This window comes from Cyanistes caeruleus, chromosome 10 (genome assembly GCF_971803275.1).
Source record: "Cyanistes caeruleus chromosome 10, bCyaCae1.hap1.1, whole genome shotgun sequence".
NCBI classification, from domain to species: domain Eukaryota; kingdom Metazoa; phylum Chordata; class Aves; order Passeriformes; family Paridae; genus Cyanistes; species Cyanistes caeruleus.
Window position 1 is genome coordinate 17,547,685 of NC_141710.1, and position 27,351 is coordinate 17,575,035.

General features: G+C 39.7%; 1 protein-coding gene across 3 annotated transcripts in view; it reads right to left on the reverse strand.

The window, feature by feature from the left end:
• ATP11B (ATPase phospholipid transporting 11B (putative)) overlaps positions 1 to 25,633 on the reverse strand; it is a 265,918-nt gene extending 240,285 nt beyond the window's left edge. The window contains exon 1 of one of the 3 annotated variants that reach the window (XM_086844011.1): positions 23,389 to 25,633. The gene's annotated coding sequence lies outside the window, so the exon portion shown is untranslated. The remainder of the gene's footprint in view (positions 1 to 23,388) is intronic. The other 2 variants (XM_086844012.1, XM_086844009.1) reach the window with 2 other exon arrangements.
• Between the last annotated feature and the right edge of the window lie 1,718 nt (positions 25,634 to 27,351).

Consider the following 27,351-nt stretch of genomic DNA (forward strand, 5'->3'; position numbering starts at 1 on the left):
TCATTTGTGAAGTTGTCAGGCTCAATACAGATAAACATTGTGTTTGATATTGTTTTTGCAGGGAGAGATTTGTAGATCACATTGTTAATCCATCTCTGAAGAGAAGAAGTATTTATTGTCTAAGAAAAGTGAACTTGTTAGATGACATATTTTGAAGATTAAGTGCAAGTGCACAATATTTTTCCCTAGTGAATGTTGAAACGTCTTCCTCTGCTCTGGGAAAAATAAGTAAACATTTTGCTAAAACACCAAGAAGAAGCTCATTATGATCACACAGTTTACAAGAGCCCTGTATATGTTCACACTTCTTTCTGTCTCATTGTGCTCAGGAGGTTGTAGTTTAGTCCTTAAATCCTTCAGAATATCAAGATGCAATTTATTGCTGTTTAAACTGCACATGAAAGTTCAAACAATGTCCCCACACTTGACTGAAGATTGACATAAAGTGTTAAACCAAATACTGTAATGAAACACATAAAATTTATGGGATGAATTCATGTTCTCTTCTTTGCTCTTTTGTGCATGTGTACAGAGCTATGCAGTGCTAAGGAACTCCCTGTCGCCTTCCTTTCAGTTTGTTCAGCTCTTCAGAAATTACAATACTGTTATTTATCATCACAGATATTGTTATTTTATTGAGTGCATATTTGAGGCTGGATAATGACTTCAGACTGTTATTTTGACTGTGCACCTGGAATCATCTCCCCTTTTTCCAACCATTTTAGCTGATCAGAGGTGTTATCCATCCCTAAACTCCTTTTTCCTCTGATACCCTTAGACTAGGAGTACAACATAAATGTAGCCCTACAGATAATTTCAAAACACATACTCAAATACCTAAGTTCTTAATGGTGTAATAGACCAACTCATGGGCATCTCCCCATAAAATAATATTATTTGAAGAACATTTTAAAAAACATTCACAAAATAGTTCTGGATATAAAAATAGGTTCTTGATTTCTCACTGGTGAGATGAGATATGTGTGAGAACTACCAGCAAATTAACATACTCTTTGGTCCAACATCTCTTGTCATAGTCCCATCACAAAGTACATGGATGTGTTCTGTCCATGGGTACAAAGTTGCATGAGTGCCCCTACTGAGCTTACTCACTATTTTAATTTCTGAATAAAGCCCCTAACAGCAAAATGTCATTTCTTCCTTAAAACATACATGCAACTGATACCAGTCATGCAGAAATCAATACTGAGGAATACATAATACCATAAAGATTTATCAGCTGTGTTTGTAGTTCACCCTCTCTTTGTAGAAAGAGCTGACCTTATATATAAAGCAAAATTGAGGTCATGCACATGACAGACAGCAGCAATAAAGGTTTTCCTGCCTGTTTGTGCTCTGTGCCATTATTAGAGTATTTGCAAATAGCTATGAAATTCTAGCACCTTGAGTTACTCAAGGAACCTGCAAAGACATTAATGGTAGAGTCAAATCACCTAACTTGAGGTCCATAATTCAGTCAGATAATTTCAGTTATCCCTTTAAAATCACAGGCTTCTCTGCAGAATAAAGCAAGGCACTGAAGTCCTGCTGCATAGGGTCAGCCAGAAACTTCTCTGCTCTGACTGTAAAGGAGATATAAAGTGACTAAGTTAGCCAGCTGACAGAGGTGCCTAAAGCTGAGGTATAAATACCTCCCCTAGGATGGGTATTTTTAAAAATGGGTTTCTAGAGCTATTAATTCTAAAAATAAAAATTACAGCTTTACAGTTCATATTGCTACTTTCTATATAGTATATAAGATACTTCTGCTTTCACCCTCAGCTTTTACTGGATATTGCTTTGTTTTCCTGTGGATAAGAATTTTCTCTTTCCTAAGTCTGCCCCAAATTTTTCTGCTAATTGAGATGAAGAGCTCTTGGGCTACAGAAAGATACATTGGGTAGAAGAAATTCAAAGCACTTTGTACAGTTTGCAAGGGAAGAAATTTACATCTCCTTACACCAGCCAGCACTAAAGAAAACCTTCTCAGAGAGAAAAAAATCTTGAGTGATGCAGAGTAGAACAGAGACACCTCTGTGCAATCCACAGGTTCACTGACATGCACTGCAGCAGGGATGTGTCAGAGAAAATCCATAAGAAAAGAGTGTTTTTTCCTCTGCCTGTTTCCATTCAGGTCATGAGATTGTGGGGAGCAGGATGTGGAAGGGAGGAAATGCTGTTATTCCACATTACAGACACAAAGCCAAGTGAAAAGTTCATATTACAGGCAGCACTACGCCTTGGAGACAGAAGCTCTTGGCTGTAAGTATTGGATCACTCTTTCTCCTGTGGGTTCTCCTGGACCTCCATCTGCCCTTGCACAGTCACACTCAACAAATAGCACACACTAAAACAACCTGCACAAGGCAGGCCTTACAGACTTTGCTTTCTCTGCAGAGAAAATGACCCTGAGAACAGCAGAAAAAGAAATCACGTGTCAGGCCTGCTTCTACACTGGCTAAAATGGAATGGTAAAACAGGGAAGCATTCCTACATGGAGTTTAAGGAGCCCAAGAGATTACTTGGCCTTCTAAACAACACCCCTGGAAATTTCTCAAGCCCAGTGAGTATGACCACTACTCAGAGCTTTGTGTGTAACCTCACACCAAGAAAGAGTTGGTCGTGTTTCTGACATGACTGGTGCTTTGGAGGGATCTTTGAATACAGCTATGTCTCTTGTTGGTTAATGAGGGCTTTGAAAAATTGCTCATCTTGGCCAGCACAAAAACAAGCATTCATGGAATGGAAACCTTCCCCCTTTAACTGAAAAGCTCTATGTAAGCAAAAGGTTGCTTCGTGTTTGACACTGTTTAGTAAAGCGTGGCAATGAGTGAAGTCTCCTGCCCCTTTACAGAGCTTGGTATTTAGATGCATTCTCTTTTGTGCTAAAAATAACAAAGGCAGTATTTGGAAGAAATCAGAATAGATGAGCTGATACATTATTGATAGAAGTTTCAAGCAGCCTGCCACTCTGTTTTGTTATGTAGTTGAAGCTCAATTTTTAATTGAGCAACCTATGAAAATCTGATGGGGTGAAAAACATGACCTCTAAATGATACTGTACACAGAGGTTCCCATCAGATAGCTGAACTGCCCTCTTTCACATCCCATCAGAGATTTACCTCAACTTGACCCTACAGTTTACAGGCAAGAGAGACAATGCCCTGACGCAGACAGGAAAGGTGGCATTAGAGGGATGCACCACTCTGAAAGAGGACTAAACAAACTGGCCTTTTCTCCTATTGTGCGGAGTTTCCATCATGTGCATACTGACTAATGCACCATCCTTTTAGAAACACACCTCCAGATTGTTGAGAACACGTTTACTAAAACATTGTTTGTACAGAAAAATCCATGGGAATCATACCATTAAGTGCACTAGGAGCAGAACAGCACGACAAGGAGCTACACTGAATACCCAGAAAATACTAGCAGAAGCAGGTTTTAAAATATAGAAGCATAGGCTTTAACAGAAGCCAGTCCTGGAGCATTTGTTCTTGATGATGCAAGAATGGAGAATTTATGCAACTGGGTTTTTTGTTGTAGGGGGTTAAGTCTTCTGCCTAAAATAACTATTCTACTGTCATTTTGACTTAATCCTTATTCCCCACAGCTGTGATAACATGTCCAAGCTGCAATCAGAGAAACTGCTCTTCCATCTTCTAGATCCATTTTCAAAAATCTAGAAATAAAGCACATATAAGTAATCCTCTTTCATTCACCTACCTTCTAATCTGATAATGAGCCAATATGTGCTTCTGTTTACCAAAATACTAATACTTCCACTATGAATACTGGTGTCGTGGTTTAATTTATAGTTACTGCCCTGTACACAAAATGTAATCTGCTGGCCTGGAGTAAAGTTACATTGATGATAGAAGGATGACATTCATGGGGTTATATTCAAGAGTTTACCACTCAGAATGAGGAAAGAATTGATGGAAGATGCTTTCATAAAATTAATGATAAAATTAATGATCATATGTCAGGGAGAGAAGTACAAATGATTCAGCAGCACAATAAAGAAAGAGAAGCTCAATATACTTCACAGAGAATAGTAAATCATGAATATGGAACTTTATACAGTAAAAGTCAAATTTTTACCTGGCCTTCATGAATCACATCTGTAGATTACAAGAGGGAACTGTCTGTGCAGGGCTCTCTACCTGCCCAGGTAAACTGTCCTTATTCAGTTCATGTTCTCAGAGATGTCATGGACTGGTGCAAAATCTTTGATCAGTCTTCAATGACTTTTCTAGTTCTTGAATCAGCAGCTTTTAATTCTTTAACATATATTACTGCATTTCTAAATTATACTTTATGCTTCTATTTTGTACCAGTCTTCAGAGGAAGTTTAGAAATACCGTAGAGCATTCCCTGGCACTTCACAAGTGAAACTGATGAGGTACAATACAAACATACTATAACCCTCTCATATTATAACTCATGAACGTGAAAAGGTATTCCAAACATATTACTCAAAGAACATCACTTGTTATCACTAATCACTTCACAACAGAGTATAATCACTTTCACAATGGAGCAAGGAAAAGGGGAAAAGAGCAAAAGAAAAGAAGTAGAACAATACTTGTCAAGAAAAATGTCAAAATTAGAACCTTGATCTCCTCTGAGTTACACTACTGAAAATCCACCAAGAGCAGAGAGACTTTTGCTAAGTGAGGCATTCAGAAATCACCTGGCTCTCCAAAGCGACCTACATTCAAGTCATGCTTAATCACAAGACCCCTCTTTTTGCCAGACTTTTGAACTCAGCTCCAGCAGGATATCTTTTCTTTCTCCAATTTGTTTTAACCACTACATTTATGTGCCCCTTGGACTAAGATTCAAAGACAACTCTTTTTAAATATTAAGCACCAAATTAAACCTCTTGTTTTGCTACCTAGCAGAATGGAAGAATGACCTTGTGATTAAAAGGGCTGGACTAGGATTCAAAATTCTGGTTTAATTCCTCACTTCATCAGAGGATCCTTGTATGACTTCATACAAATCACTTACTAAATCTCTTTCCACTTCAATTTCTTACCATAAAATAGGGATAAATGATTACATTATCCTTGTGGCCATGCCATGAAGATTTGCATAGACTCTAGCTGCCCATTGCAATGGTGTGTCAAAGACAGCAGCAGACTGCAACGAAGACTTATATTCCCCCCCTGGAAATTGTCCCACATACCTTGCTAGAAAGCTTAGGCCTGCTACAAAATCAGTTAATCTGACTCTCTTCAACCAGAATGAGAGCACATTTTAAAAACTGGGAGCTGAAGGAAGGCCCTTAAGCCTACTGGAGCAGACAGAGCAAGATGTGCCACGAACACATGACCATTCACACTCAGCCACTGCTCCTCAGTGGTGTCATTGCTGCAGGGACTGCACCCTACTACAAATGTTTTGCTTGTAGCAAGGGACTCCACTATTTGATATGACCTATCATTAGAGTGTTACAGCAGCACAAGTTGGCTCAAGCTTGAAATAAATCTAACCAGAAATGGCCCCAAAGGGAAAATCTGTATCCTGCACAAAGCTTGCTGCAAGCCCTGGGCCGCTCCTGCTGCCCCTGTCTTCCGTGACTGGCACAGGGCTGGTGTCCCAGGACACTGTGGTGTGGCACGGACAAATAAACATGTGCAAGGGTGAACAACGCTGCTCCAGAAACCTGGGGTCTGGGATTCCCTCCCCCTCCCCTGATGCTTTTAGGGGGTTAACTTTCTCACAATCAGATATTGGGACAATCTAGAGTTTCAGGCCCACAGCCCATCCAGCAGCTTCAAGCGAGGGAGTTAAGCATGATGCCCCTGATAATTTGTGTGTTTCTCATGCAGTTCTGTTTACCTCAGAGAATAGCTCAGATTCATGTGGTGGCTCATCTGTTTGTTTCCCAGGAGTGTCCTCCTCATCAGGTACAAATGACTTGTTGTTTCCCCGTCCTGTCTGCCTCCTTGGTGACGGATAGATGAGACCCGTTCCCTGTGCTCTGGGACTCTAATGTGATCTGGGTCGCGCTTGTGGCAGGCGGGGGTGGCGCGGGGGGAGAGGAGTGCAGGGAAGGGGCAGTTAACACTATGAGAACTAAAATCTCTTTGGAGCTGAGCGTGTTTGTGTGCATTCCCTACCTGTAATTCGCTGCCAGCTGCTTCACCAACCAGCCTCGATTCAGGGGAACAATGGCTCAGGAGCAACTCTGGCAGAAAAGACAGATCTAAAAATAGATCTTTGGAGGGCTAAAATCAGAGGGGCAAGATTTTGGGAAAGCGTTATTTTACTGGGTTTACTAGCAGGTATATTTTGTGCAGAGTGCAGTCACTGTGTTAGTTGCCTTGGACTCTTGGAGCACTCCTGAAGGCCCAGTTCTACCCTCACTTAAAGGTAAATGGAAAGTCACCAATCTGTTCCTTTTATTTATTTACCTTTACAGTTATGCAACTTACAGCCCAAGTCACAATCCACTGTTTTTCTGGCTGCCTGCCTGATGACAGAAGATGCAATTGTATTTATAAAATCAGCCTACACTCCTTTCATTTTTTCTTTAGAAGCTCATTTTTATCAGCAGTCTTAATTTGGCAGTTACACTTCAGCAGGGATCACATGCACATTTTTTCTTTTGATTCACATAGTTTCAGATGCCCTGCACTCCATTCAAATTCAACTCTATGCACAGTGAAGCCAAGTTTCACCAGCACTATGACTGAAATCATACATTTCTGGGAACATCACAGTTTCAACAGAAAACCTTAAACTGACCCCATTTCTGTCAAATCTGGCTAGAGATTCATCAAAAAAGTTCACAAAGTCCTTAACAAAACTGAAGTAAAAGCTCAGTCTCAGCTCTTAATGATATCCACAGGAGTTGTGTTGCTGACAGCAGAGGCAGCAGGATTGGGATCCCAGTTAATTAACCTCCACATTTTACACTGTGCACAGAAAACATTTCACACAATTCCACTTGTCTCAATCAACTGGCTCAATTAATAAAAACAGGTCTGGGAACATGCTCCCACTGGATTTGGGGCAGCATCTTTGGCTTGCTTGAATTCTCTACATTCTCTGGTAGGAAATCCTGTTGATTTCATTTTCATCTTTCTCTCTCTCTCAATTTGAAAATAGAATCTATGATTTTCCATCATTTCCACTTAGATAGAAATATGTTGTGAAAGGTAATTTTATTGCTGAAAAATAATCTTCCTAATGTCAGCCATTATTTCACTCTCAGTGTGACAACTAGGGTAAGTGTTGGAAATCACTGTATGTTTCAGCTAAAGTATCTTGACAACACAAACGAAGAAGAAAAAGGTAGTCTTTTTGTTAATGAAAACTGCACTGTTATTTTGGTCTATAATGGAGAGATTCATGTAAATGATTGCCTGTCGCTTATACTAAAGTAAAATAGCAAAAAAAAAAAATCCCCAACAAACCAGCAAGCAGGAATAGTGGTTTCTTTCCTTCCTCCTTGAATTTGCTCTTAGATTTACTGTAATCAGCTCTTTCACAACATTTTACCTCTGATATAATGTTCATGATTCTCTTAGTAAAATAAATCAAAATCCATCACCAGATTGAGGCTACCAGCTTTGCAAAAGCCAGGGAAATTGTAGCCACGCATTTTAGAAGTAAACATTATCCTATTTATAGATCCATAGGCATGTGGTACGTAATATTATATAGTAAAACTATCCCAGCCCATATCTCTACAATTAACACAACCACCTGTATGTCAAGTCAGAGTGGAAGATTCCTTCCGTTGGGGATTGAGGGACAGATGATATCTCCTACTGCTCTCAACCCTCAGGGCTCTTCTGCAATGCTACATTTCTCCCCTTTCTCTACTGCACTTGCAGACAAAAGAGCTGTCCTACTATGTCAGGAGTGCAAAATTCAAGTTCAGAGACAGGCAGAAAGAAAAATGTCAATAAAGTTGCATTACTTTATGTTTTTCTGCCCAACTTGAAAGTTGAATAAAGGAGAGAATTTAAAATTTTTCATAGTTTGCTCCTCCTTTGTACCTAGTGAATGAGAAGTTATTTTTAACTCTGTAAACAGGTTTTCAATTAGCTTTAGCAATCAGGTCTGCAAAGTCCAAGTAGCAGGGAGGGCTGCAAGAAAACTGAAACCACTGTGGGCAAAGCAAACCCAGCAGCATCTTCAGTAAAGATGCTTTAGTATCTCAGAGCTCTAATGACTTCCTGTGTCAATTACTGTTCTCAGCAATTTATTCACATCTTCAAATTCTCCTCTTAAAATTCTAGGTCATCAGATCTGCCCTTTGCAATCATATTACAATTTCTTAAATTTACACTTTGCATTCAACAGAGAATTTCTTGCTTGATTTTCCAGCTATCCAGAAACTCCAGTTAGTGCTTAAGCAGATGGAATATGTGAAATTTTTGCTTCTTGGAGTTATAGATTGAGATGATGCATGCTGGTATTGCATTTGGGCAAAGCTTACTCTCACAAGTAGTCTTTTCTAATGGAAATAGCTTCATTTGAGGGGGAGTGAGCAAAGAATTTGCCGAATTGGATGAGAATTCCCTGAATCTATTCCTGGTGCAGATCTAACTTTCTTTTCACTGCTTGATGAAGAAAAACAAGTAAAAACAAATTAAGAAACACTTCTAGAATTTTAAGAGAATGAGGGACACAAATTGACAGACGGCAGTGACTCATTGCATCACAGTTCTGTAGAACAGCAAGAAGTCCCTAAGCTTTTGATTTCAGGAACGTGATCCTGAACTTCTTGCTGGGGAAAAGATGGAGCAAAGCCATTCTGGGTTGGCTTCCTACCTAACAATATATATATATATATATATTTATATATATATATATATGTATGTATGTGTGTGTGTGTGTGTGTGTGTGTGTGTGTGTGTGTGTGTGTATACACGCACATAAAAGTTGCCTATGAAAAGCACAGTGTAGGACAATGAAAATACAGGAATTATGTATAAAGAGTTTCGACCAAGTCTGTGGCAGCTTGTTAATGACAGAAAAGCTGTCTTTCAGTTTGCTGAAAGACATGTTGTTGCTGGGGAAGTAAAAGATACTAAGAAGGTCCACCTAGTGAGGGGGAGAAACTAAGATTTATGCACTGATTATTCTTAAGTTGCTCCTAGGATTTTCATTCTTACATGCAAAAGAAAAGAAAACCATTTGAAAAAACTTGTGCAACAATTTGGAAACATTTCCCATTTTCCCATGTCAAACAACACCACAGGGAGAGGGCCCCTTATGCCTTGCCAAGAGGTTTTCCCATTAAGTTTTACTGCAGCACTGTTAGGCAATAGACAGGGACCTTGCTAGCCCTTACCTGCTCTGCAGCCTTTTACCTGTCAAAAGCCTTGAAAAATAAATTCATTTTTCTATGCTAATATTAAAAGCAAAGACAACCCCTTCCTTCAAACGACTGCCATTCCCAACTGAAAAAAGGCAGAAAGCCTGGCAGTACTGAATGCTACTGCTCTTGCATAGAAATGAAGAGGTCTTCCACTAGCTGTCAGACTCTGCTGATGTCCAGGAGAGTTCCTAAAGCCCTGAAAGTAAAAGTTGGAATCTGTACCTCTGCCCAAACATGTACATGGTTTCTGAGCTCAGGAGTGGTCTAGCAGGGAATTTCCCAAAGTAAGAAGTTATAGCAGAGACAGGTAAAGACCCACAGTTTGCCTCAGGCTATTTTCCAGCACCAACAGACTGCATCTGTAGGGGCACGTAAATCGGGGGAGCCTTCACAGGAAGAACGTAACGAGCCACAGGAATCCTCCTCTGAAAGGGACATTCACAGAGGCCTGAGCCATCCCACCATAAACTCAAACAGGTCCCATCAACCTGCCCATGCTCCACTGCCTGTCTGAGCTCCCTGCCAGGAACATAGACCTGCTGGGCACTGACTGCTTGCACACACACAGGGGCCCACCTGGATTCTCAACACAGGGGAAACGTAACTCACATTGGTTCTCTGCAATTTAACCCAAACACCACAGCAGGAAGGAAATGAAATTATTTCCAGTCCTTCAGACTTCCTGCCCCTCCCCTGCTCTTATGTCCCATGTGCTCCTTCCCCTTCTTCTCTGTGAGCAACTTTTTGCTCTCACTGGTTGTTGCAGGCCAAGGAATCAGCCTCAGGTGGTGAGGCAATTCCATTTTCCTGCCAATTCTTCAGCAGCAGTAGTTTTAGGGCACAAGTACCTTGGAGCAGACCCACAAAGAAAAAATTTAGGCTACAGACAGAGCAACATTGACCTGTGCTTGTCCACACAACACATTTCCTTGCTAGGGGAGAGGGAAGAAGGTGGTGTTCATCTGTGAAGCAGCACTTGCATGCAACATACAGCAATAGAGTAAAAAGCTCTGAATTTTCACCAGACTCAATTTACCAGCAGTTCCAACAGAGTTTCTGGGAAGGCAGAGAGCAGGTGGTGAGCAGCAAACAGCCCACACACCAGGAACATGGGCAGCATGTGCCACACCACTGCTGTCCTGTGCAAATCAAGCGCTCCCCTCACGCTCTGTCCTCTTTGCCACTGGTGGTATGGTAGGAAAACGGGCCAGGAAAATACATTCACAGAATTGTAGAACAGTTTAGGTTGGAAGGGAAAGATCATCTAGTTCCAGCCACATGAAGGGAGATAGTTATTCCTACTGCACTATTTGAAAAAGTGAATATTTTTTTCTAAAGCAAAAAACATCTCTCTAGAGGCCTAAAGAGGCTGTGGCCTGATCTTAATGCACTGTTACCTGTGACTAATGTTAACTGGTGCAAACACTCTCACTTATACTGCTAGTGAAATATGCAAAACAAGGATCAATGATTTTTCATGCAAACTTATGGCAGAAATTTAGATATGAATTTGCTCTTGCTTTCTACTAGTAGCAAGCAACAGGTTTAGATGACCCAGTCATTCTTGGGAATTGATTTTAAACCTCACACTCAGGTACTTCTGTGTGGAAAATGTTAAACCAGCATGGAAAAGGGCTGATATATTTTCCACAGGAAGGTCTTTAAGTCCTTAAGCCAGAAGTGGAAAAGCTTTAAAAAAAAAAATCACTTTTGGGATTAAGTGGTATTTCTTGAGGTTCACATTTTAGTCAGGACTATAGTACCAGCAATCAGAACAATCCGTTATAAATTGAACAGACCTAAAAATATAAGGGCAAATCTTACCTTTCACATAAAATTAGATAAGGAAGGACAAAGGAAGCAAAGGCCTCAGTATCTTTGAAATTCCATGGGTATTATGCACCCAACATCACACTCTGAATTGTCTTAATTTTTTTTCAGCTTCTTGGAATTATTTTTTTTTTAATATGTTTTGAGAAACAACAGCCTTGTTTACAAATCCTGCCAGGGATGATGCTTGCTTCATATTAGGAGTGCAGCAAAACCTCCAGCACCACTCTACCTGCCTGAGAGAAAATCTAGTTCTGCTCAAGACCTTTGCACTCAGGAGAGGCTCCTCCAGAGCACAGGAGGCAGCAGGGCACACCAGACCCTACAGAGGACCGATCCCAGGCTCTGACACCTCTGTCAGCTCCAGGCATCCTGCTGGTTATGGCACTGCTGCATTTCTCAGCAGCCACTCTACCAGGACTCACAAAGAATAAAACAAAATATATCCTAAATATGATGGCTCAAAACCATAAAAGAGTTTGGGAACTCTTTTTAGGGACAAAAAAAGGGAGGTTTAGGGACAAAGGATTACTATTCACTACTTGTTTATGTAAAATCTAATCTCATGCCGTTCATACTCGTCCATATACAATGGAATGCAATTGTATGGAGAAACTGTCTTATTTTCTCATAAAGCACATTTATTTTTGGGTGGATAATGGGAATAGCAATGCTTTGGTTATGCTTGGTAATAGAATGCTTGGAAGGTATGGAAAAAAACCTAAAACACAGCAATTACCAAGCTGAGTTTGCTGTTCCTCAGAACAAAATCTTTATTAGCTATTCAGGGTGTATTTGTCCAGCATCCAGCAAACAGGGCAGTGATTTGGGATGGGGACACCTGTATGTTACTGCAGTCTTATTCATCAAAAAGTTGCAATTTGGTCATGAATGATATATGACCAGGAAAATTAGCTCATTTTCTCACTGTCATTCAGAGGCTTGCCTGACTGGGAAAACTTTCAGTCTTTTCAGAATCTTGAAATTGATTACCACAACTTTTCTTTTAAAAAGAGAGAAAGAGAGAGAGGGATTTCACCCATTTTTTCAAAATCAGAATAGAATTCAGAATTTTGTAGGAAAAACAAAGCTAAAAGGCTTCAAAGAAGGAATTCTGACATTCTTTTAGAAATCCACTTGTGAGGAAGAAAACCCTACTTGTCAAATCTATACTTTAATGTAAAAAAAGACTGTTGCCTAAAAGTAGCCATTTTCCTACTTTCTCATGCTAATGTCCTGTTTATAACTGACACCTTTACTGCCTACCACTATATCAATTTCACTTCCCCAGAGAAAGAAAAACCAGATCCTGTGACTAGTGTACTGGATTGATAATCTAGCCTAATGCTGACAGATAAATGCACTAATTTTCTTATGTGGTTGGCTCCACATTGCAGAGTAAATCTGCTTCTAACAACTGTCTCAATAGGCTCTGTAACCTGTCCAAGAGATGATGTCAAGTGCTACAAGGGCCTAGGGCTAGTATGGCAGGTAAGAGTTACCACTGGGATAAAGTTACAGGTGAGGTTTTGAAAGAGAGAGTTATTTTAAATGAAAACCTGGCTGGAAATACAGATTGCTTTTTTAAAAGATGAAAGAGTAAAGGAATAAAGAGCAACTTTTATAATTTGGGGGGGGGTCTACATATTTTGTATGAAAATCAGCATGTTCTGAGCTAAGTTATTGCGATATCCAGGAAAAATAAGGAGTTATTTCTCTGGGTTGTGGTACACAGGAAAATAGTGTGCTTTGCCCTGTGTTTGATGGATTTGGTGGAAGCACAGAGTCGATGGAGCACTGGCACTGTTCATAACTCAGGGGCAGAATTCAAGCCTGAGCAGTATTCTTTATGCACAGGAGGGTACTAGAGGATACTGGTGCCTGCTCTGACCTCCTGTGTTGTCAAAAGCCCCTGTGCAGGCAGGATCCAGGGCTGACTCTAGATGCTCTGCACTCAGGTAATGATGACTGTGTTGAAGGCTCACCGGGCATACAAACTACAGATGTAGGAAGGAGACAGGACTTGCTATTTTAAGGTTTAATTCCAATGAAGGGGAAAAAATGTAAAACAATTAACTTTTTTTCTTTTTTTAATCATTTCATGTCAAATATTTGGGTCATTTCTAAGAATTTCAGCAGCAATAGCAGAGTCAGGAGGGTCTCAGTGTTTCTTTGCTCTTATTGGTTTTCTTGTTGAATTCCAGGATTGCTATGCTGGTTGCTACCAATTTATAACACTTCGATGTTCATTTATCATTTTGACCAAAAGAGTAACTTTGGTGGGCATTTATTGATTCCCTCTTTGGAAAAGATCACAAGCAATAGCTTTTTAAATAAAAAGGGTCTTTGGGTTACGTGGATAACCCTGGCACTGAGGGATACGTCTCTTACTCTGCTCTCATATCTAATATGTTCAATCAGCACCCACTCCCCTAACCTGAAACAAAAATAAAACCTCATTTTAATCACATCTTTTTCTCCTGATTTTCACTCTCCACCTCCTGACCTTTCCATGTGAAGAGGATCACGCAGAACATTTCAGCTTTTCTTAGGCTAACTTTTGCTCACTTTGAATAGCACTTATATAGGTCAATAGCATCACTTCCCCTTTCGCCCCCCTCCCCATCACAGAAGAAATACAGGATCTAACCTCTTTAATGCATCAGTTAACAGGATGACTTTTTGTTTGTTTATGGCACAGGAAGTTTGATATTTAAATGAAACTAAATATTCAAGAGAGAAACTAACTTTAGAAATTCTGCTCTTTTTTTCTTTTTTTTTTTTTTTTTTTTTTTTTCATATTTGTACAGCACCAAGCACATCTGGCTCTGAATAAGGCTCCTTAGTGGTGCTATTTCAATATGACTAAGAGTAACAGCAGGAGTACTCAGACCACAAACTACAGCATTAACAATGGTGGATCTATTCTCATTAAAGAATATATGAAAAAAAAGAGGCTATATTAATGGTGTGTACTATGGCATGCACAAAATCCCCTGTACATTGTAGGCAAACTGTAGTTCACTGATTTCATTGCTACAGAAAAATGCCAAAAACCAGCCAATCCCTGAATGAAGCAGGTCACTGATTTGGTCATATTCCAATATGTTATTGTTATGGCCACAAAGAGATGATAAAATGTGTGTAAGAGGACACAGAGAGAAACTATTCTTTGACAGCAACAATGGTAGAGATATTTTGTGCGTTTTCTGAAATTTTCTACAATTAGCATGGATTTATCTTATTTTTCTTTCCTTCTTTCTTTTTTTTTTTTTTTTCCTGAACATTTCTGAATGCTCTGTTTCCTGAGCAGAGGAAGCTAAAAGTTTCGGTAACATTTCAGGCTGACTGTTTATCTTTTAATTGTGTATGACTATTCAGTGAACCCAATCCTGCTCCTGTGGAAGTCTAATGAGAACTTTGGTACTAAATTCCCTGGGAACTGGATGAAGCCTCCAACTACTGACTTTGTAAGGCTTCAGCCATGCAAAACCCTGCTGGCACAAGTAAAGCAGAAGAGCAAAAATAAAAATTCTGCTTCTTTGAAATGTTTAACCACAGCTCATTTGTTAATATAGTAGTTGAAAGGTGAAAAAACTCCCACTGATTCTAAAAAGTATGGAAAAACGTATTATTTTTTGGACTGCGACGCCTTCGCTAGATGTTAGCTTTGGAAATATTTAGACATAAATCAATTTCGTCCCAAAATAGAGTCCAAAAGAAAGAATCGTCGGGAAGTGGAACAAAGTCCTGCATTGTGCTCCATGGAATACTTGTGGGGATGTGTCACTAGAGGGCACTACCACATCGTCCCCAAAGGCACGAGGACAAAGGACACGGGTGCCCGCCTGCTTAACTTGCACACTCCGTTTTATGGCTTGAGAAACAAATTTTAATCACATCGCAGAAATTATTAACTTTTTTTAATAGTAGTGGGACTTCAATAAACGGCCATATTATTAAACAGTTAGTGGATGGAGCCTTCACGCCGTAAAGTTCTGACTCTTTGGGCTGCAGAGCTCATTAAAAATAGTCTGCACTGAGTTAGCAGTTCTCATCAAAACAATTCAAGGAGGCTGTATTTGGGAATTACGCTGCTGAATTAGCACAACAAATAAGGAATAATATGGGGCATAAGGCAAAGGAAACTTACACTTGGGCTGCTTCCTTTTTTTATGTTCAGTGCTGCTCACAGGCACCCTGTCCAAATGAGTTTGGGGAAAGAGCTGAAACTAGGAGTCACAGGGGGGAAATAGGGAGAGAAATGGAAGGGAACTCTACTTTTCTCTCAAATAAATACTACTTGCAACAACTTGTAAATATTTCCTAACTGCATTTACTAAAATAAATGTGTCTTGCTGAAGGGAAGGGTCGAAAACATTTTAACATTCCAAGTTTAGACATTTTTAAAATATATTTTTAAGGGTTTTCTTTGATGGGTATGCAATGCTTGTTTCACTCAGTGTTAGAGGATAAATACAAATGAAGGTTTGCTTTCAATGGTTTTGGCTGAGAGAGAGCACAGAGGTTGCTTTCAAGGTGACTAGATTTTTGTTTGAAAATTGTGAGTCCCCTGTTTCTCAAGAAACTCTGCTTTGTAGTCCATTACTATGCACCTGAAAACTTCCCACTGACTTCCAGGGGAAATTTGGCTGCTCAGGAATGTGGGATTGGGCTCTGGAATGGCAGTCACATACAGAGAACTTAACAATGCACAAAAATTTAACCCTTCAATGGAACCAGTCACAAGCTTAAAGCTGTTCATGCATGTATTACCCTGCTTCATAAAGAAAACAGCCAGCAATTAATTCACTATATTAAAAGATTATAAGAAAAAAAAAAAACAGTGAGAAGATTTGGGGTTTTTTTTGAAAACACGTGGTTCATCCAAACATCTAACTTCTTAAGGCTTCATCTGATCTAAACCCTATTTCTGAAAGCTCTTGAAACTTGGCATCTAGTTCAGGGCACAATCCAACTCCCTTTAACCAGATAAGAATTCAGCCATTTATAATTATAGTTAGAGGCAAGCCCATGGTTATAAAAAGACCTACTAAATTCCTGCACTGTGCTTGGAACTCTGCAAGTGAGAACTTCATTAGTGAAATGCTATTGCTAAATTTAATTCTAAAATCAGTTTATTGGAAGTATTCAATCTGACCTGCTTTATGGCATCCATCAGGTGGAATGGTTGCCTGCTAAAATGGTCTCATTTAAATGGGGCTGGGAAGAAAGCAGAGATGCTTCTGATTTAGAGGCCTTCAATGTCAGATCCCAACAGGCATCAACAGAAGTTACTTGTAAGCTGTAGACAGAACGGCACCAATGCAGGGTGAGTGGGTTGCCCGTGAGGCCAGAATGTCTGAACTCTATCAAGTGCTGCTGAAGAAAACAGCTTCAAGGCCACATGTGATAATTGGGAAGCTGAGAGGGGATCTTGTAGCTCATGGGATGAGCACCAAGCTCCAGATTATCTCAATATGTCTCTTCATTAGCAATTAGAGACCTTTTGGCTATGAAGAAAGTGCAGCTGGGGTAATATTAAAAAAAAAGAAGCCAAGTCCTAAGGTTTTGACAATTGTGCGTTTTCCTTTTATGAGTTATGGAAACCTGGTTCTGTGCAGACAAGCCTGGGAAGGGATGAGTGAGCAGAATGCAATGTCTTTCCTAATATAAACAGATTATTTTGCATTATGGCAGATTTAGGAATGTAAAATGTTCACTCTGTAGCTAGTTAAAGGCTTACCATAATTGCTCTACAACTGCTATTGCTACAGGATTCTCTGTCTCGCCCAACTGGTGGATGTTGCTTGGTTTCCAGACTTTGTTTGCAGGGGTTCCTGGAGGAGGAAAGGGATATCTGAGGACAGACCTCCATAGCTGGTGCCACAGACATTCTGCACTGTCCAACAGTTCTAACTCACTTAATCCAGGCTGAGAACATGCCTTAGAAACACACAGAATCCAAAACATGAAAGGGAACCTTTGCCTACTCCCTTTCCAGGTGAGCAGCTCTTTGGGCAGCACAAAAATATGAGACAGGGAAAAGCCTAGCCAGGCTGAAGTCAGCTGCAAAACATGCCAGAAGATCTGGAGTTTCACCCCAGACAGCAACAGCTGAACTCAAAACTAAAATTGAGTAAATTCCCTTTGCCTGTGTCTGCATCTCCAAACAGGCCTCGAGCCCAGTGACTGGGCATTCAGATGGGGCCAATATGTTTCTGGAATAAGAAACCCAACAACTATTATGTCCAAGTGAGATACTCTGCAATCCAAGGTCAAAACTCTAGCTTCAAGCAACCCAAGTATTTTGCACAGAAAGACAGATGTAGGTACCAATTTAGTTACTAATTCATGCGTCAATACAAGATCAGCCCCAAAAAGCAGAATCCAAGCACTCCCAAATTTTGGACAAGAATTCTAGTTCGGGCTTGCAAGCAGGTCTGCATGTTCAAATGGATAGTCAAAGACAACCAGGCTCCTTTTGTCAGAGAACCACTTTCTTAACTCTGCCAGCAGTGCTTCAGACTGTCTGACATTTTGTGTGGTATCTTTTTTTTTTCACACAGAATTAAAGGGAAAAGGAAAAAATCCTTAACTCAATATCTTCAGAGGTTTTGTTTTGGTTCTGCAAGTTTTCTCTTTCTGAAAAGAGCACCAAGTAATCTGTTGACAAGAGAAGGAAAAATATATTTAAGTAAGGAAAAACATGCAGCTACAGTAAAACTGTGTCAAATTCTATTAATTCAGTTTTTCATTGTCTGATATTTCCAGGCACAGTGGGCTTTTTGGTAGACCTCTGAGCTCTGTTTTCTAACAGAGGCATAGCACAGGGCCTGTCAGGTAGAGGCAGTGCTTTCATTGTTATACACCTCAAAGAGACAATATAATAATCCTCATGCCTTCAGAAGGGCCAGGACTGAACCCCAAAACAACAGTCCTGTCTTCCTTTAAAAGGGTGAGCAAAGCTCAGTCAAAGCCTTGTTAGTGCATACCTATGAATTATTCCCTCATCAAGTGGCCGATCACACTACATTAATATCATGGGCACATTTTGCTTTGTTAGCAAACCTGAATTCCACTGCGGTACTAATGAAGGACCAGTCCTCCTGCAAGACATGATATCTTCAGGATGTGTCTATTCTGCTATGAAATTATTTTCTTTTGTGAAGAGCATTAAGAGATTACTAACTGGAAAATATTTAAACACAACACAAGGGGGAAAATGTCTCTTTTGGGGAAGTTACATGAATACACAGTAATGTAATTCCAATAAAAGCAAATGTATCTAGTCAATATTAAGCATCTGTTCTTAGTGTGTGTGCCAAGGAAACACTGAGCCTTTTACATGACACTTCTACAGAAGTTGGTTCTTTATTTGTAGGGATTGAAGCAAGAAGAGGCTTTGGCGGATCCTTGTTCTACCCAGAGTGTTTTGCAAAGTCCACCTAAGTGGAATCATGGTTTCTCTGTTGGATTAGATGAAACTGGATCCTTACCAGCCAGATATTGAATTTCACAGGTAGCAAAACCAAGAATAACAACAGATTCCTTGGTATTAATTTGGAAGTGTACCATGAGTCTGAGGCTAGTGTGGATCTGGCAGAACAAGGAGATTGCTGCACACAGCAGTACTGCACCTCAAGGAAATACATTTTGCCTAGTCTCTCCTCCCTCTGCTCTCATCACAATGGAGCACAAAAATCCAAAATATGCAGGAAAATAAATCAAGTTATAGCCAGATGTGTTGCCCTGAATTAAACAATGTGGACCACAAAACACATTTCCTGAAGTTAACTTCTACTTCAGCCTCAATAATCTCCATCTACCTGGGGGAATGTTTCTCTGAGATTGTGTGTCCCTCAATAACATCAGAAGTAGTGGAATAAATTATAGAGACTGTGTTCAGTGAAAATATGATGAATCTAATTTGTATCTGTATCTCAGAAAAACCTCTACCTTTAAGTTTATGAGCAAAAAGAATTCCACTCTGAATGCCACAAATTTAAAAGGTGTAACTGGTACCAATCAACACATTCAGTTCTAATCCTCTTTGCCTGACTGTTTTTCACAGAACAACCAATTTCATCCAAAACAAAACTGATTCCAAAATTGATCCAAAGCTTTCTGAAATCATCAGAATTTTTGCCATAAATTTCAAGGGGTTTTCAGTCTGATCCATTAAAAAAGTCATTAATCAATTTTAAAATTGGAAGGCTGATTTAGTATGCAGTTAAGGATTTGATAACCTGTACACAAAACCCAGGATTTTCTAAAGTCTTCAGTGCTGTCCAAGCTCTTCTCTCATTTAGGTCATCAGAAGTCTTAACATTAAATGTTTTTTAATAGTCCTCTATCCTGCTTAAATTTAGACACATTAATCTAGTACCAGAAGAAGACTATGCATCTCATACAGGGCCTGATCCTTTCCAATTTACAAAAGACTAATGTCATATGTTTACCATTCTTGATGGGATTCCTCAGTGTCCACCTCCACAATATCAAAATAATTTATAGAAAACCCTTATCAAGATGTGTTATTCTTCACAGGGATGCTTTCATATATTCTTCCTCACTGATTTTATAATATTCCTTGCTTGGGTGCTTTGGGATCATTATACTCTAAGCCACTTCTTTTTCCTTTATTATTTTATCACTACGTGAAATACAACTCGATTTTAAATAAGCTTGTGTATTCCACTTCACCAGTGCTGACAGACAAAATGTCACATATTGCTTCTTTTTTGTTAAGAAGTTACTATTCTCTCTCAGTTGCATAATCCGAACACAAAGTAGAGAGTATTTGAGGGTTTGTTTAAAATTATTCACTTTCATTATACTGCTACAAGTGGTGCTGACAGCAAAACCACTTGCTTGCCTAAAATAAAATGAAACATAAAGGATTTCTTTTCTTGCATATGAAAAGTGCAGGCTACTTTACTGCATTTGTTAGTTTTACAGAAGTAATCTCACTACCTCAAATTTCACTCAATTTCTACCAACTAAACACCAGAATTATTGCATACAATATTTTTAATTTTCATGTGATAAGTAGGCAATTCTCTCTCCTGTTCATTACTGATTTTATGATGGGTAAATTCTGCCTCCAAGAAACATTTGTCTTCCCTCTCCTTAGAAATAATCTGCAGGAATTCAACAAGCAGAGTATAGTAGATGAGAGAAATAACCAGGAGAAATCCTTCCAAAATATTATAGTTATAATTAAAGAGAAAAGGTGCTCAACTATTTATCACTTAGAAAGAATGTTTACTTCAGCAGTTGCTCTACTCAGCAGCATTGAATGAAATGAAAAAACCTTAACCCTGTGCTCTTCCTGAGGTTGCTAATCTTGCTTCTGCCACCACACCAGTCAAATAGGAAGAGATCAACACACTGCACTGAAGGGGACAGTATGTAAGTAATTTTTGAGATGTCATGCATGCAGGTCCAGCTGCTCATCCATCGTGGTTGTTAGCATTTGGCCTTTTGCCATCAGCTGACAGCCAAGCAGAAAAAAAAACCATAAGGGTTAAATCACATCTACTTATAGACCAAATTTGCTGGCCCAAGGCACACTGCAATGGTGGCCAAGAAAAGCAGGAGCACGGGGAATTAGCCTTTACCATAGCACTCGCAGCAGGAACAGGCCAAGCCAGTCGTGAAGTAACTCCTCTTTACTGTGTGTCCAGTAATTTCTCATGAAACTCAGACTACTTCCTCTGCAGTGTTCCACTCTTGTCATATATTTGATCTATGTAAGGGTTTAAATTTTATTAAAAATGAGTTGCAGAGATAAACTCAGTCAATTCAACAGCTCTCCCTTAGTGAAAGTCTACTCTGTATGTCTCAAAAGTAGTTTTTTGCAAAGTGAGCACACTTTTGACAACAGTAGGAATTGGGCTAGTGATAGCACATACATATATATATCTATTACCTTCTGCACAGGGCATAGGTACATTATTTGCTAAGCAGTTTGTTTTTTTTAAATATGTCACTTGAAAATCTGAACAAAATATTTCAAGGTATAAATATCACCTAGAGAATTTTCCAGCTCCAGACTAGATGGTTTTGGGCTTTGGTGTCACAGAAAACTCTGTGGCAACATTAGTAGAGGCAGGAGACTTTAGCCACTCTCCTACTGATTTCCTATGCTGTACACAGAAAACTCAGAACTAATAAAAAACAAGGGGTGTTATTTTCTACCATAACACATCTGATCAGGAAAATCAAAGATCTTATCCTGCACACTGTTTCATACAGTACCTGAACTGGCGCTCTCTGCTACCCCTCCTGCAGATTCAGAACAGCACCCAAAGCACTGCTATGATTTTTTTCTAGTATTTTGCATAATAAAGATGTGAAGCAAAACTGCAGTTCTGTTCAGTTCAGGACTAAAGGACAGTGTTTTTTGATCAGGCTCCTCTGCTTTTCCAGGTACTTGATTATATAAGACTATTAAATAGATAAAGAACATTCAGTTTACAATCACAGTCCCAGGTTACAATAGGAGGAGTAGTAATACAGACATCTGATATCAAGGAAGGGTAACAAGAAGATGTGTTCTTGTGCTTACACGTCTCGTTCATCACTTATTGAAGAACACTCACTGATCACATCAGCTTCTTGTTAACACCAAGAACCAGTGAGTTCTCTGAGCCTCACCATTTTCTCTCCCTCTCTCACATAGTGAAGCAGACTGCCGCAGATGCAAACTGATTGTTGATTTTTAGAGATGAGCAGCAAGTGTCTGCTCTGTGGCCAAGAAATGGGTCTGAATTAACACTGCAGTAATTGGAAATCCCATAAATGAGGCAAGTGACTTCTTTCTCTGCACAGCCAGCTCTGCCCTCACAACAGAAGAGCTGGTCATGGGATGGAAGAGAGGTTGTTTTCTTCCTGGCCTTGCTTGAGGAGATCTATTTCTTCCAGCAAACCACAGTCATTCAGGTGACACCTTCCTTGCAGAATGAGAAAGAGAGTCCAAATGACTCCAGGAACCAATGAAACCAGAAAAGTGGGCAGCTAAAAGCAGCACAGTGACTTTGATGTATTAACAGCCAACTATGTCAAGGAGGGGTAAAGGATCAAGAGATTCTGTGGGACCAGAGAGGCTTGAGAGGTGGCACTGGTTGAAAGAACACACATGGGACTACTAAACCAATTCATTTTCTGGAAACCTATTAATTTGTTGTTAAAATTAAACACCACACTAAATATAAATATGTGCTAAATATAAAGCACTATTACTGTAACTGAAAACTAATGTCCCCTTACTTTATTTCACTATTAAAATACCTAAAATCTTGTCATTCCAAATAACTCTTAGCATAGAGTATAACTAAATCTTAATTGACAGATTAGGGATGTTTTCATGAGCATAAAGATATGACATATTAGTGAATTAAAGGCAACAATATTCAGGCTCTTGGAAAACCCATTTTCTAAGTATCCACAGGTCCAGAATCACTGGGACATAAGAGAGTAATATGCACAAGAAACAGAATCACATTTAATCCTCACATCTGTGACAGGTGAAGATCATGAGAGGAATGCTCTTATAAATAAAAGGGACCCATATTGTTAAGCTGCTCTCCTCACTCCAGGCCAGGTAAATCTCACAAGAGAAATGTGTGTTCTGAAAATGATGGAGATTATATAAAGAACCAGAGAAAATGCAAAAGCTACACTAACCCAAAAAGACACAGAGGCAGCAAACAGCACTAATGTTTCTGTGGATGCAAAGCCTAAGGCAACTTGTCCTCTTGCATTATAACTGAGTGGGTTCATATAAACTCTCAATGTTCATGTACAGAGAGGTTATTGCACGACCTCTGATTCATGGTAACTGTCTGTGCATGTGCTCTAAGCTGGTGGCTCAGGTAACTGGAATTAGCTAATTCCTCTCTTTCACTTAGAGCAGAGGGATAAGCCAACATGAATTACTTCACATTTTTCAAGAGCTAAAAGCATGCATGGAAGATTGCGGTAGATCAGTTGATGTGCAGGAAATGATTACCACATATAAGCCTTAACTTGTGTTTATGTTTTGGGTTCCTCTTTATTACTGACTGGGGGATACTTCTTTTATCTGCATCTGTACACATGTTCAAAGGGGGTCCTTGACACACATACTGGAAAGGAAAAATCATGGCTGGTAGATGCTAGAACTCTTTTTTATAGCTATAGTGCACACATTAAGCAAGATACCTTACCTTTAAGCAAAGGTGAATGACTACATACTCAGTTTCTGCTGTCACCTGGGGTTCTCATCATCTGGGCTTTTTCCTGATTGTGCTCAGCTCTGCTTCACTTCTGGAGCTTGCAGCCTGAATTCACTGGGTTGATCAAAACTTCACCTAACTGTGTCAGACCATCTCTGCACTTCTCATCAGTTTCTCCTATTCCTCCAAGTAAGACACTTCACTGTTGCCTCAAATCAGACAAATTTCCAGTGCCACTGACATAGGACATTGCTGGCAACCACCTGCCATTGCTGAGTCTTTTAGCTGGTATCTGACAGGCATTGCATGCGGGGGATTATGTTGTGCTCCAGCTTGAGAGATGGATCTTACCTGCAGGACCCTGTCACCACTGAAACTTTCATTAGCTCTGAATCATCAGAACAATATTGCTCCATGAAGCAATTTCTAAAAACAGAAGCTCAAAATTTAAGAATATGCTCCCCAGGCTGACATTATCATTCTAATATCATTCCTTGTGATATTTTTCATTTGCGAATCAAAATGTACTATATAAAGCTGGGGAAACTGAGACAAAAAAGAAGGAACCTGTTTCACCAGCATTGCACAGAAGGACAGAACAAAATCCAGAAACAGAAAGCTCAAACCTTGCACTTCTACATTAAGAATTACTCTGACAGGTCCTGCCTACGTTCCAACCAAATTAATACCTAAAATTATTTGCAACTCAGCTGCATGTGGCCCTAAGTGAATAAATTGATCATAGTGAAGCTTAAAGACACAAATGCATTCACTCTTTTTCCTACCAAAAATGATCTATGAATTTGAGTTGCAACTTATTCCTTCCAATAAAGAAACATTCAAATGATTCTCTTCTAACATATATGTAATATAAAGAAAGACTTTTGTCATATCATCATTTAAAATTAAACCTAGAAAGAAGAAACCCAGGGGATTCACTGCACTTCTAGCTCTTTATAATTTGGGGGCAACTGCACACAATTATATTACAAAGCCTACATATAATATAAAATGTAGCTTGACGATAACTTAAACTGAACTTGACTGTGTTGGTGAGCTATTGTGATAAAAAATTAACATGTTTGGGGAAGTCTGATTTGCATTACACAGTGCCTGTAATCAAATTACCTCTAAATGTTATGCCATGTCACACTGTGTTTGAGATGTTGCTGTCAAAAATGCATACATACGCTTTGCAGTTTGACTCAACCTGGCTTCCTTTTAAGCGATCATGTATGCCTCTGAGCCACTTCAGCCAAATGGTGGTAAAATACAGAGGTTGGCAATTCAATTTCATTAAACCTTTCAAGAAGGCAATAGCAGATAAGCTTTGCTTGTTCGTGTCAATGATAATATTCAGCGCAGCCTAAATCTAATTCAATAGGTTTGCTCCCGCTCTCTTGTCACATTGTCATTTCCGAACCCAGTCCCCCGCCGCCCCCTCCCTGCTCCAGTTGCAGCCAAACTTTGTGCAGTGTTTAACCCACAGCCACGGGTGCCTTCCCAGTGGATGTGCCGCGGCTCCAGCCCAGCCCTGGGGTCTGTGCACGGGGCCGGGCCGCTCAGGTGGCGGCTGCCGGACACCATGTCCGCTGACCTCATTGCAGCCACAGATGTTTACTGCACTTTGGGCGTTCCGCAGAAAGCAGAGCAGTAAAGTAGGCCAGCTTGCGGGAAGGCTGTTACCCACAATTCATGGAAAAATGCCGGATAGTTCCCACTAGGTTGTGGTCGGCTAGGAAACGGCAACTTATTAATCTTGTGTCAGAGGGCCAGCTGCAAGCCTGGCAGTTACCATATTTCACCACCAACTCTGTGTCTGGACAGCCATTGTCTATTTTTTATGAAAAACTCCACAAATCAGCTGCTATTTTCTCTCCTCTACGTGCAGAAATGGTGCTTGGGGGCTGAGGTGGCTCTGGCGCATCATCCACACGGCGGTCAGGTTTGCTAATTCAGAGCGACTGCTTAGTTTCCAACTTTAATGATATTCCCTCAGCATATCACTATGGTTGCCTGGCGACCGGATTTCAGCTAGGCCTCTCATTTGATTCCCACACATCAGACCCTGAAAAGCACTTTTTTTCCTCCCTCTGCTTTTGATTCCGGCTCCTCTGAAACCCTTCCCCCTGCGGTGTCGGTATGGGTGGGCAGCGCGGTGGCAGAACAAGGCCAGGGGTGACGGGAGGCCTGGAGGCTCCTGGTCACACATCAAGGCCTGGAAACAAAGCCGCCAGGAGCCCTTCCTGACAAACACAAATTCCCTTCAGAAAAAGCAAATTTGGTCTTCCCTTCGTAGCGTGGGTGTCATTTTAAGACTTTCTTTAGACACTTTACTAAATCTGACGCTTTCCATTGTTTTTTGGGCCGTTTCTCACAAAAGGCTTCCTATTATCAACAAGTTGCTATTGGAGTAAGCAAACAGCTTGTGAAGGCCTGAAATAATCTAATAAGCAACGGGCTTGCGTGCTTTATGTACCCACACCTTTATGGGATACAAAGTTTGTTTGGATAAATAATTTTCCACTTTTTGCTCAGTTTCAATTAAAGTATCCTTTTTTAATTAATGGTTTTGTTTAGCTCTTCACCCTTCCCCCTAGCATATGCACAAACTCCCTCTACACAGTATAGTACAGCTATTTTTTGTAAACTGCTCTGGCTCAAACAAAAGAATTTTTAAAACATTTTGTTTCTTGGTGCAATTAAGATCTGATCAATAAGACAGATAAGGCTGAACTGATTTCCTTATTCTTCTCTTGGCTACAACTGAAAGTCTTCAAAAAGTTAAAGAATTGACTACACTGGAAGCTGGATCAGCTTACACCAGCTGAAGGCTTAGTCCTGAATCGTTAATGTGCTGTGGCAAAAAAAAAAAAAAAAAAAAGTTATCTATAATGAATGTTTGCAAAACAGTTTTACGAACAAAACACAGGATTATTTCAGTATTAAAAAAATATCAATAATATAAGTTATACCGGATGGGGAATCACCACGTATATAATAATAACATAAATAATTTTCAAATATTACTCAAATATATGAGGAAAATGCAGTCAGCTGGATAATTTACTAAAGGTTCAATATGAGCACAAACATACAATAAATAGCTTAAATTCAATGTTCTTCTTCTTGTTTGTATGGCTTTCAGATCATTCCCTGTGCAGCCTGCTGATGGATCTATCTATCTTGTTAGATTTTTGTCATAAACCACTACTCAAATGTCTGTTAGTGATGAGCACAGTCACACCCAAATTAATGGCAATGCATCAGCAGCAGGAGTAGGTCAAACCTTGCTAGCCTATACAGACATGAACCGCCTCATCTTTTGTACTAATTGCAGTCTTGTGTTGTTTAGAGATCCTCAAAAATCCCCAACTCCTCAAGTTATTTGGTTACAGGACAACCTTAGCTCGTTTTTTTTTAAAGAAGTTCATAGCTCTTATGTTTGAAGAAAATATGATTTTTTTTTTGCTGAAAAAAACACCATAACAAACTCAAAACACAAACAAACAAACAGACAACACCAAAAAACCCCACAAAGCCAACCAATACAGCTGAGAGTTCCTTATGCTTAGAAGTTTTCATTTTGAGATTTCCTGATTTTTCATGAAACTTCCACATTGCAAGGAGGGACACAAAGTTTCTCCATATATTATCTGGCAGTCCTGACTATCCATGATGGGAGACATTTAGGTTTGTCACGATCATGACCCAGGGTAAGAGTCTGTTGGGCTTGGACTTCCCAGACAATGACCAACTCATTGTAATAGAGCTGTCTCCTAGAGTCCAGCCTGTGCCCTAATAACCTGGCACCTCACATGTTTTGCACTCCCTCTTACATTAGTTTTCTATGTACCATTTATTACTGATTACATCCTCATTTGAGACTCAGCTGAAGAGAAGTTTAGTTCCAGAAATGGGACTTGTAATTGGAAGTAGTCATATTTCAGAAAA